At 36.5% G+C, this 12,943-nt stretch overlaps 1 protein-coding gene across 10 annotated transcripts in view; it reads right to left on the bottom strand.

Annotated features, from left to right (window-relative positions):
- The window catches only part of TMEM200A (transmembrane protein 200A), a 60,024-nt gene that overhangs the window by 36,821 nt on the left and 10,260 nt on the right, over positions 1-12,943 (bottom strand). For 3 of the 10 annotated variants that reach the window (XM_052671444.1, XM_052671461.1, XM_052671471.1), the window contains one exon: positions 5,090-5,159. The exons of 5 other annotated variants lie outside the window; for them this stretch is intronic. The gene's annotated coding sequence lies outside the window, so the exon portion shown is untranslated. Of the gene's footprint in view, positions 1-5,089; positions 5,459-12,943 lie in introns of those variants that run through there. 2 more of the 10 variants (XM_052671480.1, XM_052671462.1) reach the window with 1 other exon arrangement.

The following is a 12,943-nucleotide window of genomic DNA, read 5'->3' as shown; positions in this document are numbered from 1 at the left end:
GTTTTCCAAATTCTTGTCTTTTCTAAGGAACATCCTTCAAGCTTGCCAAGAACTGTAAAGTTGCTGCCCAAATACAGTAGATTTATTAGAAGTGCTGAAGATATTTATGGCAGTGAATTTCTTCAGTTATGAAGTAGCCAGTTATTTTCCCTTAATGTATCTCATTGTTCTCTCATTGTAAGCTATTCCTGGTTGCCAAAATTCCTGTTTGCTGGGTTTTATGAATAATGGAATTTTAAGCAGAAGCTGCAATGCTACTTCAAATCAGAAAGCTCCACCAAATGGATATTCTCTAAGGGCAATTGACTTTCTTAACTTTATTTTCACTACAATTCTATGTCAAACAGTACACATCCTATCCTAGACAGAATGTTGCTAAGGAAAGCTTCCTCACAGGATATTAAAGTTTATGGCAGCCTGCTGCACTTTCCTCCCCTTCAGAGAAGGCCATATGTACCCACTGAAACTCCACCTGCTGCATGGGGACTTCAGAACACCATTAATTGAAACTCCATTAAAGTTCTTTTTGTTCCTTGTTTTGAGCTTCCAGCCTGGAATCATACGTGGGATGATAAGCAGAGGAATAGAACAGATGGAGGAAACAGATGCCATCTCCAGACACAGGTGAAAGGCCATGGTTAAACTCACAATCCCACAATTGCTAACTTTCTCCCCATGCATCATCACAAATATCCCTGGCACTGGCAGATGTCCCCTGTACCTACCCTAAGTGTAACTGATACCTGCTGTGTACTTCCATTTCCCACCTTTGACACTGGTAACAATGTTCAGCTTTCCAATTATGAAAGTTACTTCAATTTGAATAAAATACCCTGCGTATAATTGCAAATACTTGACATGGGATAAATGTTAACAAATAAAGTATCAGTTAGAACTGAGGTCAGCATAGAATGATAATAATTCTAGGTGACCTCCAATTGAAAGCAGTAGCAAAACTACTATAATAATTGTACAGGATTGGCCTATCAATTTCCAGGGATCAACACTGCAATGCGCTGTGCATTTTGGCTCTAGTTGATCTGAAATTTTTAGCCTGCAACATGTCATGGGGAAAGGAAGTTGGTTAAATGGAGTTCTCAAAACACACAGGATAAGTCTAAAGTCTTAATGAAGCCTCTTAAAACTTAACCATTACTAATTTAAAAAAATATTAAGCGTTTTTTTCCTTTTTATTTTCTACTACTTGTTTGACTTGTTAAATTAACAATTGAAAAGAATTTGAAAGTGGTCACATTTTATTTTTTCTTAGTATTGTGGACTTCGTGTATTTGGCAATTTTTTTGTGTAAAGTAAGTTCCTGTTTCCTATGTGATTTGTTCAGATTGCACTTTTTAACATTTTTTTTTTACATAGTAACATAGAGAATGCAAAATAGTGTTAACATTTTCCAGAGCACTCGAGTTCCAACATTTGAAACATACATTAGGCACTGATTTCCAATGCTTTTTGTCTCCTGTTATAATTTTGAATATACAGACAACATATATTTGAGCTAGAAGTACATCATAATCACTTGTGCCATAAAATCAGCAATGAAAAAAATTATACATCTTCCAGGAAAAGGTTTAAGTAACTGCATGATGCAGTATTAGTCTATTGAACTGCTGGATAAAAGGCAAATAAATTCCATTTTCAAAAGCTACACTGCTTAGGAAAGACTAAGGTAAAGAGAGGAAAGCCTGAGCACCTGTAATTCAGCTATCAAGATATTCAGATTCTAGATCAGTGATTTTTGAACTTCTAATGCTTTTAGATGCCTAAATTTATTCCAATGCAACCTCTACAATTTGTTTTCCTATTCATCGTTCATGAATATCTTAGAACTTGTTCACAGCTTTCTACTTCTCTTGCAGACCAATAATCACATGCTGAAAACCACAATTATAAACTCAGGAGACAAAATAGACTGACTTTTAAAAACAAAACTAATTACAGTTTTAGTAGAAAGGTAATTTTTCATGGCCAAATCCCATTGTCCTCATCCCATAGTATGCTCAGATCTCCAAAACTTTTAGGGCCTTGATGGACTGCTACCGAAAGTCTCTGCCCAAGCAGGTCTTATCTCTGTCCATGTCTCCATCAAGTAACTCTTTAAATCTTCCTAACAATCTGTTATTCTAACAGCCAGATGTCTTAAAACAGTCACACTTGTGCTAAGAAGCAGATCTTCCACTCAGATGGGTCCAAGTCCTCCATGCTGCTTATGACTGAATCATGTACTCCTTACACTCCCTGCTAGGAAACCCTTGGCAGTGTCTGAGATAGACAATTTCCTTCAGCCAAGAAGATGTTTCATATGCATGAAAATGTGGAAAGTACTATAACAAATTAATATATGGCATACCTAATCAGAAAAATGAAAAGTGAAAATTAGAAGAAATCAGAGGTAATGAAAAGCCTAGTATAAAGCCTCTACTCACTAGAATAAAGCAACCATATATTAACCTTAGACTAGCCCTGAAAGTCAGTGGAAAAAAAGGAGATAATGTCTGTATCTAAGAAGATTTTTTTTCCTGTCATTCACAGGATTTTTAAAATATATACCAAGAACCACAAATGTTCACATTGCTTGCTTATTATTCAATTAATCTGTGTTAGTGAATAAACAATCACACTTGCTCAATTATTTTGTTGAAAATAATAAACCAGAATTCAAGATTACATTCCACATTTGTGGAAAAACACTTAGGCAACAATGTAAAGTCTCTGAATGCTGCTTATTAAAATAGTTACATCTGAAAATGAATTCAGATACAGAACATCCAGATCCTACTACTGTAAAAATCCAAAGCTGTATCTAAAGCCGTACACATTCTCTCAAGTTATGAGATTAGAAAGAAATCCAACTCAACAAAGAAAGAGACTCTAAACAAGACTCCCCTTTAACAAAGATATTAATAAAGATGTGGATGAAATTCAGTTCTTTAACATAATCAGTACTTTTCTGGTTGAGGCTAGATTCTGTTGCTGTGACCAGTACAGGATACAACTATACCACAGAAGAAATTCTGCTGTGATTTACATTCCATTCAATGCAGGAATATTACAGTAGCTCATAAGAAATCACTCCGCAGCCCTTAATACTTGTATTACAAACAGCTCAAATAAAATTGAGCAGTGCCACTTACATGAGTACTTACTATTAGTACAGATGCCTTCTAAACTTCTTAAGAAAAATACATCTTGTAACGCATAGTGCATAATAGCGATTATACTCACAGATTATAAAATCCTTGAAAAGGCTCAAAAAGAAGACATTCAGCATTTCAGATGTTTCTTTTGAATGCCTTTTGATGCTTTTGTAGAAGAAGGTGTTTCCTTACTTGCTTCCCTGTCCTTCACTTCACTACGTGCCATCTTAACATCTGCCAACATCTCCCTCCTTCCTCAGGAAGGGTCTGACTGCCTCTCACTTAGTCACCAATGATCTCTCAAATCATACTACCATGTTTCCTTATTAGTCCTTTAGGAGACAGTTGGACCTCTACACACTTCACCTTTCCCCATAACTCTCTGTACTTGGGTCTATGTGCCACTAATCCTGTCTGTCGTATCTGTGCTATGTGCTTTCTCCATTTATTTTATTCAAGTTTCATTTTTTTCCTATTTAGGAGATGAACCATTCTGGATGCCAATTTTAGTGGAAGAAATGTAAGATCTGAGATAGAGATCTGTTATGCCAAAAATGCTTGGAGTTGGCACCAATTAGCATTGTAACCACTATAATGTTTCCCATGTTTCTGATCTGTGCTTGACAGTCAAGAGGAGATCAAGAAAATAGAACAAAAGCATCTCTTCCATTTTACTTTTTCCAGTCAAGGATGAAGTGCCAGCAACTGGGGGACTAGGTGAGTGGACTTAGGTAAGTCAGTCTCTACCTGCCAAAAGGAGGAATAATCATAGGGATTTGAGATTTTAAGGGACTTGGCTTTTACATCAATGTCTAACTGCTGAAAGCAGCACCATGCCTACAAAAGTCTGTATGACTGGAGGTGTCTGAGTGCATGTCCCAAGGGTAAGCATTTAGCCTCGCTAGTAGTGGAACCTGCAAAAGAGAAAGCAGCAGTCCTGTCCATTTGTCTGGGATGGAGAACTGTGGGAATGGCCATTCCTAACATCCCTTAACAGTTTGCTTAAAGCTGGTGTATAGATGCCTTCAATCCTGCAGTCATATCAACATTGCTTAAGTCACATCAAGGTCTTCTCACGTGCCCCATACAATGCCTTCCATTTTAAAAAAACCTAATCCATACTGAGAGGAGCTCACCTTCTCCTGTGACATTGCTGAGGATTTTGGAACAGAATAGTAAAGCAATCCATCTTATTTATCCCAAACAAAATACAAAGATAAGACAACGCATGCTATAAAAATGAAGAAGCTCATGCTCTGTCCAGCCATTTAGTTATTGAACTGTTATATGCATTGACCTAAGTTGGGAGAAGAATTTAGTGAGGAAGAGATAGGGCAGCTAGTAAGCTAGGGATAACATTCTTCTCCAGATTTTCCATCTGTCCACCAACCATGTTTTGTAAGTTCTGCATAACTTTCAATCATCTGTCTTAGCAATTCTGAATGCACACATGTGCTTTAAAAGTACATAACAAGACAAAAGGTTAAACCTTAAGTTCAAGCAACAGGAAGCTGTCATCAGTTCAAATGGGATCAGAATGTTATATGTGATTCAATTTTTTTTTTTTTTTGTCAGTAATGCCTAATGTTTGCCTTGCTGCCTCTTCAAAATAACTGCTACTAGGGTTTATTATTTATAAGCTTAGAAGTCTTTGGAGGCTGTCCATTTCAAACCCTAAGAGATCCATTCTTGTTATTCATTTTTAAACATTCGTGCTTCAGCATTAAATTGGCTTATTAAAGAATACAATGATAATTGCTGTGGAACTTAAAAATGCTGATCTTTTCATAACCCTGAAAAGTAAAAGACTCATTTTAATGTACCCAAAGGAATTATGGAACTTAAATTATTATTTCTATGGTGACAAAAGAATGCTTTATGTTTACAAATTTAGCATAAACTTCTACAGAGAGCCTAATTTGTAAATGTCTACTTACCTGCAGTAGCTTCCTTCTTCATTTTGAGGTCATAGAACTATTACAGTAAATTCTTCAGAGTTACTGCACACTGTATGTAAAATAAAATTACAGTCTTACAATTTGGATTTTGGAATTTGTTCATTACTGACAGAAGGAGAATGCCTTTACTGAACCTAAATTCCTGGAATTGCCTTCTTTAAAATCAGAGTGATTTTATGTGATGAAAGGCTGTTAGAACTGGCAAGAATTTGCAGAAGTGAGCCCAAAATACTACAGTTTTCTATTCTAGTGTTTGAATGGTGGGGAAAAGTTCTGTCATTCCATGGAAACTAGCAGATCTAATCATATGTGAAATTTCATATGGTTTTGCTTATCAACAAAACAGACGAGCTATACGATGTTTCTAAGTTGGCATTTTATTTGAAAGAATGACAACTTCGACAAGACAGAATGAGTCAAAAGGAGACACTTGAACAAAAAGTTGAATAAATATAAGTAGTACTGTGTAAAGTTTCTACAATTTTTAACTTATGAAAATGATTTAGCCACAAGCTTATTAGCAGCAGGTAATCTACAGGCACAATAGCACCCTGATCTTATTCATTAATCAGCACTACACTACCAAAAAAAAAAAAAAAAAAAAAAAAACCAAACAAAAAAAAACAGCAGCCCGTATCTCAAATAGAAGTACTCGTTTCTTAAACCTTAAATACATTATTTTTTTCTCACCACTTAATACTTTCAATTTTCCTGAAAAGTTCAATTCTAAAAAAATAAGTAAAGAAGAACTCAACACTATCTTTCATTCACTAAGTTCTGGTGACTGCAGAAAACAACCCCTTTTCTTCCTAAAGTCACATCTGTGTACATTCTCCACAAGAAAGGAATATATCTGTAGTTCCCTGAACTCTCCCTACATTTTCACATTCTCCTGTGGTGCAATGACCATCCTGAGAAGCTAATCCTCAACATTAATTAAAGGATGTATCATAGACTCACAGAACAGCTTGGGTTGGAAGGGACCAGTAAAATATTCTCACGCTCAGCAAGCTGACTGTAGTTAAGTATAGTGTGATCACAGAGAAAAATATTTTCCTTGAATATCCTTTTAACCTAGGCTTGCCACATGCTTCTGTAAAGTAAAAGCTTTACTTTGGCCTGCTTCCAGACTTCCTCTAAAACAAAACCTGAGCTCTCATTAGAAGGTTATTTTTCTGCGTTAGTGTGCATATTCAAATTGTTGGAAACAGGGCTGGTAAGTTCTTCACTTCCATAGAGAAACCAGGAAAATTCCTGTGACTTTTTTTTTTTTTTTTTTAATCAAAGTCACCCTAAAATGCTAAATGTTAGAATGATATTCTGAGGTATATGATGAAAGCCACGCATTGCCTGATATTCCCAGAGAAATGTTCTGCTTAAGACTGATGATAAGGTTCTCATCCAAAGCAACCTTAAGACAAAGCAAACTCTAAGGTCCACTAAATGTACGTAGCATAAAGCACACTTTAAAAATATGAGCAAGTAAAACAACATTTTATTACAGGGAGAACAAAGACTTTTCTATTTATATAGAAATTATAGAAATTTTAATAATATTACTAGCTCAGTATGGGTTCTCACTCTTCTCCTTGGTTTCCCGTTTCTACTTGCCATGACTCAGTTTTCTGTACCAGAACCTGAAGGGTTTCACACAGCATAGTACTGAACAGATTGGTTGGCTGATAAACATCAGTATATACAAATGCTAAAGACACTGTACTGAATTAATGCCTGCTATAGGTGAATGGTACTATAGCTTTTACAGAAGTAGAAATAAATAAAACGTACTTTATATTAATAATCAGTGAATGTGAAGATTTCAATAAATGAAAATTAATGACTAAATCCTAATGTTCAGATAAAACTAAAAGCTTTACAGATAAAACTAGCATGTATTACCAAACATTTGGGTTTATTATTAGCATATACTTTACAACAATCATCAGATAGTCTCTGTTGTCAGGTGTTTCAATAAAGAACCAACATCTTTTGAGCAGACCATGAGTCTTTTCCCCTTTCATTACAAACCAGAATTGCAGCCTCTGGGCACAATTACACCATGCAATGAGGTGCTGTAATCTGAATTCTGAGCTACAGCTTATAAAAAACAAGCAACAGCAACAACAAAGCAGGTAGAATCCCACCACCCTGGATAAAACATCTTTTATATTTCTTCTTGCAGAGATGGTATTTCTAGATGGCATGATGCAAGTTAAGCAGATAAATAAAATGTCTGACATCACAATATGTAGACAGAACCAACCACATTTTGCACAGCTAGCTATTAGATGAAGGGCTCTTATGAAAACTAATAGCCCTGCCTTTCACATGCTGGTATCAAGCCCAGCCATGTCTGAGGAAGCTGCATCCTAAAGGAAGTGCAAGCTAAATCACTCTTATGTCTGTCCTCACATTCTGAAATCCAGTGCTTACCCACATTCATCCAATGGGAATTATCTGTCAGCATGTCTCAGCATGATTGACAAAGTCTTTATAAACCCATGTGATTAAGCTGGACATGAAGTGAACAGTTCCCAGGAAAGATCTTTATGCTCCACTTCTTTCCACTTGCTATTCCCTAATTATTTGATATTAACTTAGTACTGGGGCAAGTGTATAAGACCAAGTGCCTCCGACAGTGAAGCCTAGCAATTCACTAACAGATAAGATCAAAATATACAGTTATCAAAATATTTAAACTACATGTATTAAACATAAATTCTTAGATTTTGGGGAAAACTACGTTAAACTAGAATGCCCATTTTTAAACCAGTATGAAAAAATTGAATCTCCACATCAAGGCTGCTTGATGTTCTCTGTAAAGCCTCCTACTTTCTCTGCTCTCAGCACTTCAATGTAAAATGAAGCCATTGTTAACAGTCATTGCAGTTACACGTACTCCAGATGAACAGCTTTTGCAGTTAAAGTCAAACTGAGCATAATGAAATCTCCCATAGTCCACTAGGGGAAAAAAATGCACACAATATGACTTGCTTCCCTTTCTCTGAACACTAGAATGAAAAAAACAGTTACAAAAATTTGTCATTCTTTGACAACTCTTGTATTCTCCCTGCAGATATTTTTCAAGGATATCTACTAAAGATGTAATCCTTCTTCAATACTTTTCTTCTACCTTCACCATCCACTGATGCCTTCAGTTCACAAGAAAGATGTAATTTAACATAGGGAGACCTAAATAATTGCAAATGTTTTTGCTTTGAAAGATAATCAAAATGAAAGAAATCAAATCATAGTGCTTAAAACTATGCAGATCTTTTAGCTATGGGCTAGGTATGAGAATGAACCATGATGGCTTGACAGTTCCTGATCTAGTAGTTTTTGGAACTGATTCTCCCATGCACCACAAGAAATACTGAAACCATCACTGGCCTGGAAAAGAGAAGGCTGAGGTGAGACCTCATTATGGCTTTCCGGTGTTCCAAAGGGAAATTACAAACAGGAGGGAAAACAACTTTTTACATAGATAGAGAGAGATAGGACAAGGGGGGGATGATTTTAAACTAAAGCAAAGGCGATTGAGATTATTTGTCAGGTTATTTTTTTTTTTTTTACTGAAAGACCAGGAGATGCTGGAACAGGTCGCCCAGAGAGGTTATGGATGCCTTGTCAATGGAGGTATTCAAGGCCAGGGTGGATGTGGTCCTGAGCAATCTGATCTAAACTTGATCTAGAGATTGTTAACCCTGCCTGTGGCAGGGGAACTGGAATCTGATGATCCTTGAGGTCCCTTCCAACCCAAATTGTTCTATGATTCTATGATCAATGAACATAAAGTGAGACACCTCACACTTCAATCTAACCCAGAAAATATACAAGCAACACAATAATTCCCCTTAGTACTAACAGGAAGTATCAGTTGGAAACTTTTCCAACTGGTTAATTATCCCATAAGCATGCCAAAATTATCTTTCTGCAAACATGGAGACTTGTAATTTTATGTCAAAAATCTATCAGTTAGTAGCCCTGATAGACTTGCACTGTTAGGTAACACTAGGCATAAAAACATTATTATACCAAATACAAGAGGCTTTAAGACACAAGAGGAGTGCACATTGCTAGGCTGTCATTCCTTTGATTCCAAGGAGAAGCGAGGTTCAGTTACTCCCAAACTGCTGAGCCAACACAACCAGGAATGCAGGCAGAAGCTCCATTTCACAGGGTGGAAGTCGTAACATTCACAGAAGTGAGATACAGACAGCAAACCTCATCTCCACAGCCACTCAAAGTGCTCACAGACTCCTTTTAGAAAGGCTCCAACTATATTTATGCCTAACTACGTGTCTCTGAATGGTGTAGACTTATTCACATAGAAAGCAAACACACTTCTTAAATCACTTAAATCACTGAATTACAGAATAATTTAGGCTGGACAAGGCTTTCAGTGGTCATCTAGTTAAAGGTCCTGCTCACTGCAGGGTTAACACCAACATTCAATCAGGAATGCAATTTCCATTAATTTTCCTACAGGATGCAAAGGAAGACAAAAGAAAGATTTCTATTTCAACTTAGAAACTGTTTAGAGAGTACTGAAATGATCCAGTTGTGTGCCAAAGACGACATATGATTCAAATTTTTGAGTTATCAAAAATATTACCAAGTTGCTGGTATGAAGCATTACACATTAAATTTATATTTGTAGTATGACAGCTGTCTCTGACTTGACAGTGTTTGCAGAACTTATTCAGCCTCATGTCTGGAACCATTCCTGCAGAGTTCACTTGTGAAAGTCATCCCACGTCTGGTGCCCATATTATCTCAGGCATCACAATGGAGAACCACATTTTGTCAGGCAGGCTTGCCAGCATCAACCTAATTTTTGCCATGTATAAATAATGCCCTAAAGGCACAGCGTGGTGTTTCTGAAGAACTTCAAAACTACTCAGCCACATTTGTTCCATTCACTACACCAAGCTTGTGCAATCTAAGTTTTATCCAAGGAGTTAAACACAGAAGAGCAGCATTCTCTCTTCAACTTCAGTCTCTCCAACAGCTATTTACTGATACAGCTGGAAATTTTTGCCTAAAATAAACATTAAGCCATTACATTTGACTAAATAATGAATTTAAATAATCAATTTAAAATAATAGCTTTGATGGAAAAGTATCACTTAAGTACAAATATACAACTGCTACACAAAAAATAAACATACTCATGGCCAGAAAAGATCACTGTTGTCAGCATGCTGCATACATAACTAAGGATATCTAACTCTAATTTCTGTACCAAGCCTATAACTTCTCCTGGAGTTAGATCTTCCAGAAGGATACCATTGGTTGTGGGATTTTTTGTTTTGTTTTGTTTTTTAAAAAGAGACAACTCAGCTCAAGGAGGCGCTTGAAGAATTAAATCTTCTCACTATTAAAAATGTAACCAATTTCAATTGTTAATTTTTGTTTAAATATTTTGATTTCCAATACAGTTTGATGCATGAAGACAGCATCTACTGCTAAACTCTGTTCAGGCATCAGCATTCACAGAGCTCTTCTCAGTCAGCATACATAATATTGATTTGATTTTGCGTAGCACTTTTCATTCAAAGGTCTCAAAAAACCCTCATGAGTATTTATGACTGATAAGTCTCATACAGAAATACCTCCATTTTGCAGAAAGGAAAACAGAGGGAAAAGACACTAGAGACCATATTTTCCAAAGGAATAAAAAATAATACATAGATGAGGTGACTGTGAACTTTTGGGAAGGCAGAATCAGGCAAGCTGTCCAAAGACACAGTTTACCTCTCCACAAGGCAAGAACAACACCCTCATCATCTGATTCTTATGCCTCTGTTTCTGTAGTGAGACAACTATGATTTGAACATCTTATTTTTATATACTGCTGTATAAGGCTTAGGTATACAACACCACATTTAAAACAGCTCAGAAATGCACTGTGAATTTAATACTGGTTCTTGAATTACATTAACAGTACAAACTGCTCAGCACAGGAATGCAACAGTTTTTAATTCTGCTTAAACAACTCTTTTTTCCTAAACCTGTTTTCTACAAGACCACAGTTTAAGCCTAATGAATCCCAGCCACATACTCAGAGCCAACACAAATCCACCTTGGCAGCTGCTGAAATTCTTACCTATGGCCGAGACAATGAAGACCTCAGCCTGTGCCTAGTGACATTCCCTAGTGGGAATGGACATGTGCACACTCTGTCACCTCTTTTCACATCCAAACTGGGGAGGAAGGGCTTTTTTTCTGGATCACTGAACACTGCTGAGCAGATAAAATGACTTAATAGGTTTACTCCAAAACACAGCTAATAGCTATCAGAATAGCTATCTTCTGAGAGAAGCCTTGTTAGCACAGACCTCTTACCCTCACAGCCTCTTAGCATGCGGAGCAGCAGGTCATGTCATAGAGGGGGGAAAAAATTCCAGTGCTTCTGTCCCAACAGATGGGACAGAAACAGAAGAAGGAAAGTAAATTATCAGCACATTTCTACACTCTCTCCTACAACTCTAAGCTTACTGCTTAAGTTGACTGGGATTAAAAGGTTATTGAGATTTTTCTACTATTTTTGAGGTAGGGGATAGAGACTTCCATGAATGGGCAGCTTTTTACCAAGTGAACATCTGACCTTCTGAGATTTAGTGACCTCAGACAGTTTTTCATATCAATGTTAAGGCACTTCTAGAAGTTCTCTAAAAAGTATTTGTCTCATTCAGTCCAGGGCATCTTCTCCATTACACTGCCATTACAAGTTTGAGTATCACAAATAAGAAAATTAAAAAAAAAAAATCTATTTCATACATTGATTAATTTACTTAACCATTCATAATGTTCTACTATAATCAAAGAAGGTAGATGAAAATAATCTTTACTACTATTCCAGCCAGGCATGTTAGATGTGTCATTTAGAAATTTAAAAGATGTTTTAAAATCCACGTTTACAAACATTAAAACAACAACAAAAATACCACTTTCACACAGCTTAGATAAACTAGAAATTTGTCTTTGCAGAAAATACATTCCAGAAGGCTTCAGGGGTTTTCAAGATGGCAAGTGATTAGTGGAAACTGATTCTCGTGGCTTTGAGCTAAAACCCGTTCAGCTCCAGAAAGCTGTTTTGTCTTACTTGTGTCATGAAGGCATGACTCACAGAAAACATCTTTGACATTTTTGGGCCATGTAAAAACCAGTATATTGTATTCACTAGGACCATGAGTACCTAACACACAGAATTAAATCCTAACCTTGTAAAAATGCATGGGAATTCTGCCTTTCAATTCACATGATTAGGATCTCACCACATCACCGCAGCAACAGCAGCCAAACAATATTCAGACCTTCTATGGAGTTCTAGAGATCACAGCAGGAAAAGATCATTACTAACTTGCATCATCCAGTTCTCAGTGTGTTAACCAATCTTCCAACATTTTTGTGACCTGGTACACTAGCACTCCATTAAAATTAAAGATTCAGACTGACAGAAATGTGAGCGATGATAGCAGAAAACCAATTTTCTTATGTATTTGCTGACCAGTGTAAATTATAAAGCTTTATACTTTAACTTTGCAGGAGTCACACAGGAGGCCAGCATTTATTTCCCCATGCATTTGCTTCTCTTAGTAGCAAAAGAACAAAAAGAAAGAAGCAAAGCAAAAGAGGAGGGGATAGACCTCTTATATACATACCGGACAGAGCATTGTATGGACATGGAAAATCTCAAGTGTTTAAAGAATTATTTCAGAGAGGAACAAAGTCAGCTATTATCAAGCATTTAATGCAACATCATGCTCAGAAGACTCTTACATGTTGTAATACACACTGGTGTGTTGCCCATATCTACACAATACGGGG

The sequence above is a fragment of the Tympanuchus pallidicinctus genome, unplaced genomic scaffold (assembly GCF_026119805.1).
Source record: "Tympanuchus pallidicinctus isolate F22 unplaced genomic scaffold, pur_lepc_1.0 scaffold1, whole genome shotgun sequence".
Taxonomy (NCBI): domain Eukaryota; kingdom Metazoa; phylum Chordata; class Aves; order Galliformes; family Phasianidae; genus Tympanuchus; species Tympanuchus pallidicinctus.
Note: the sequence above shows the minus strand (reverse complement) of the source record. Positions and strands in the feature narration are given on the sequence as shown.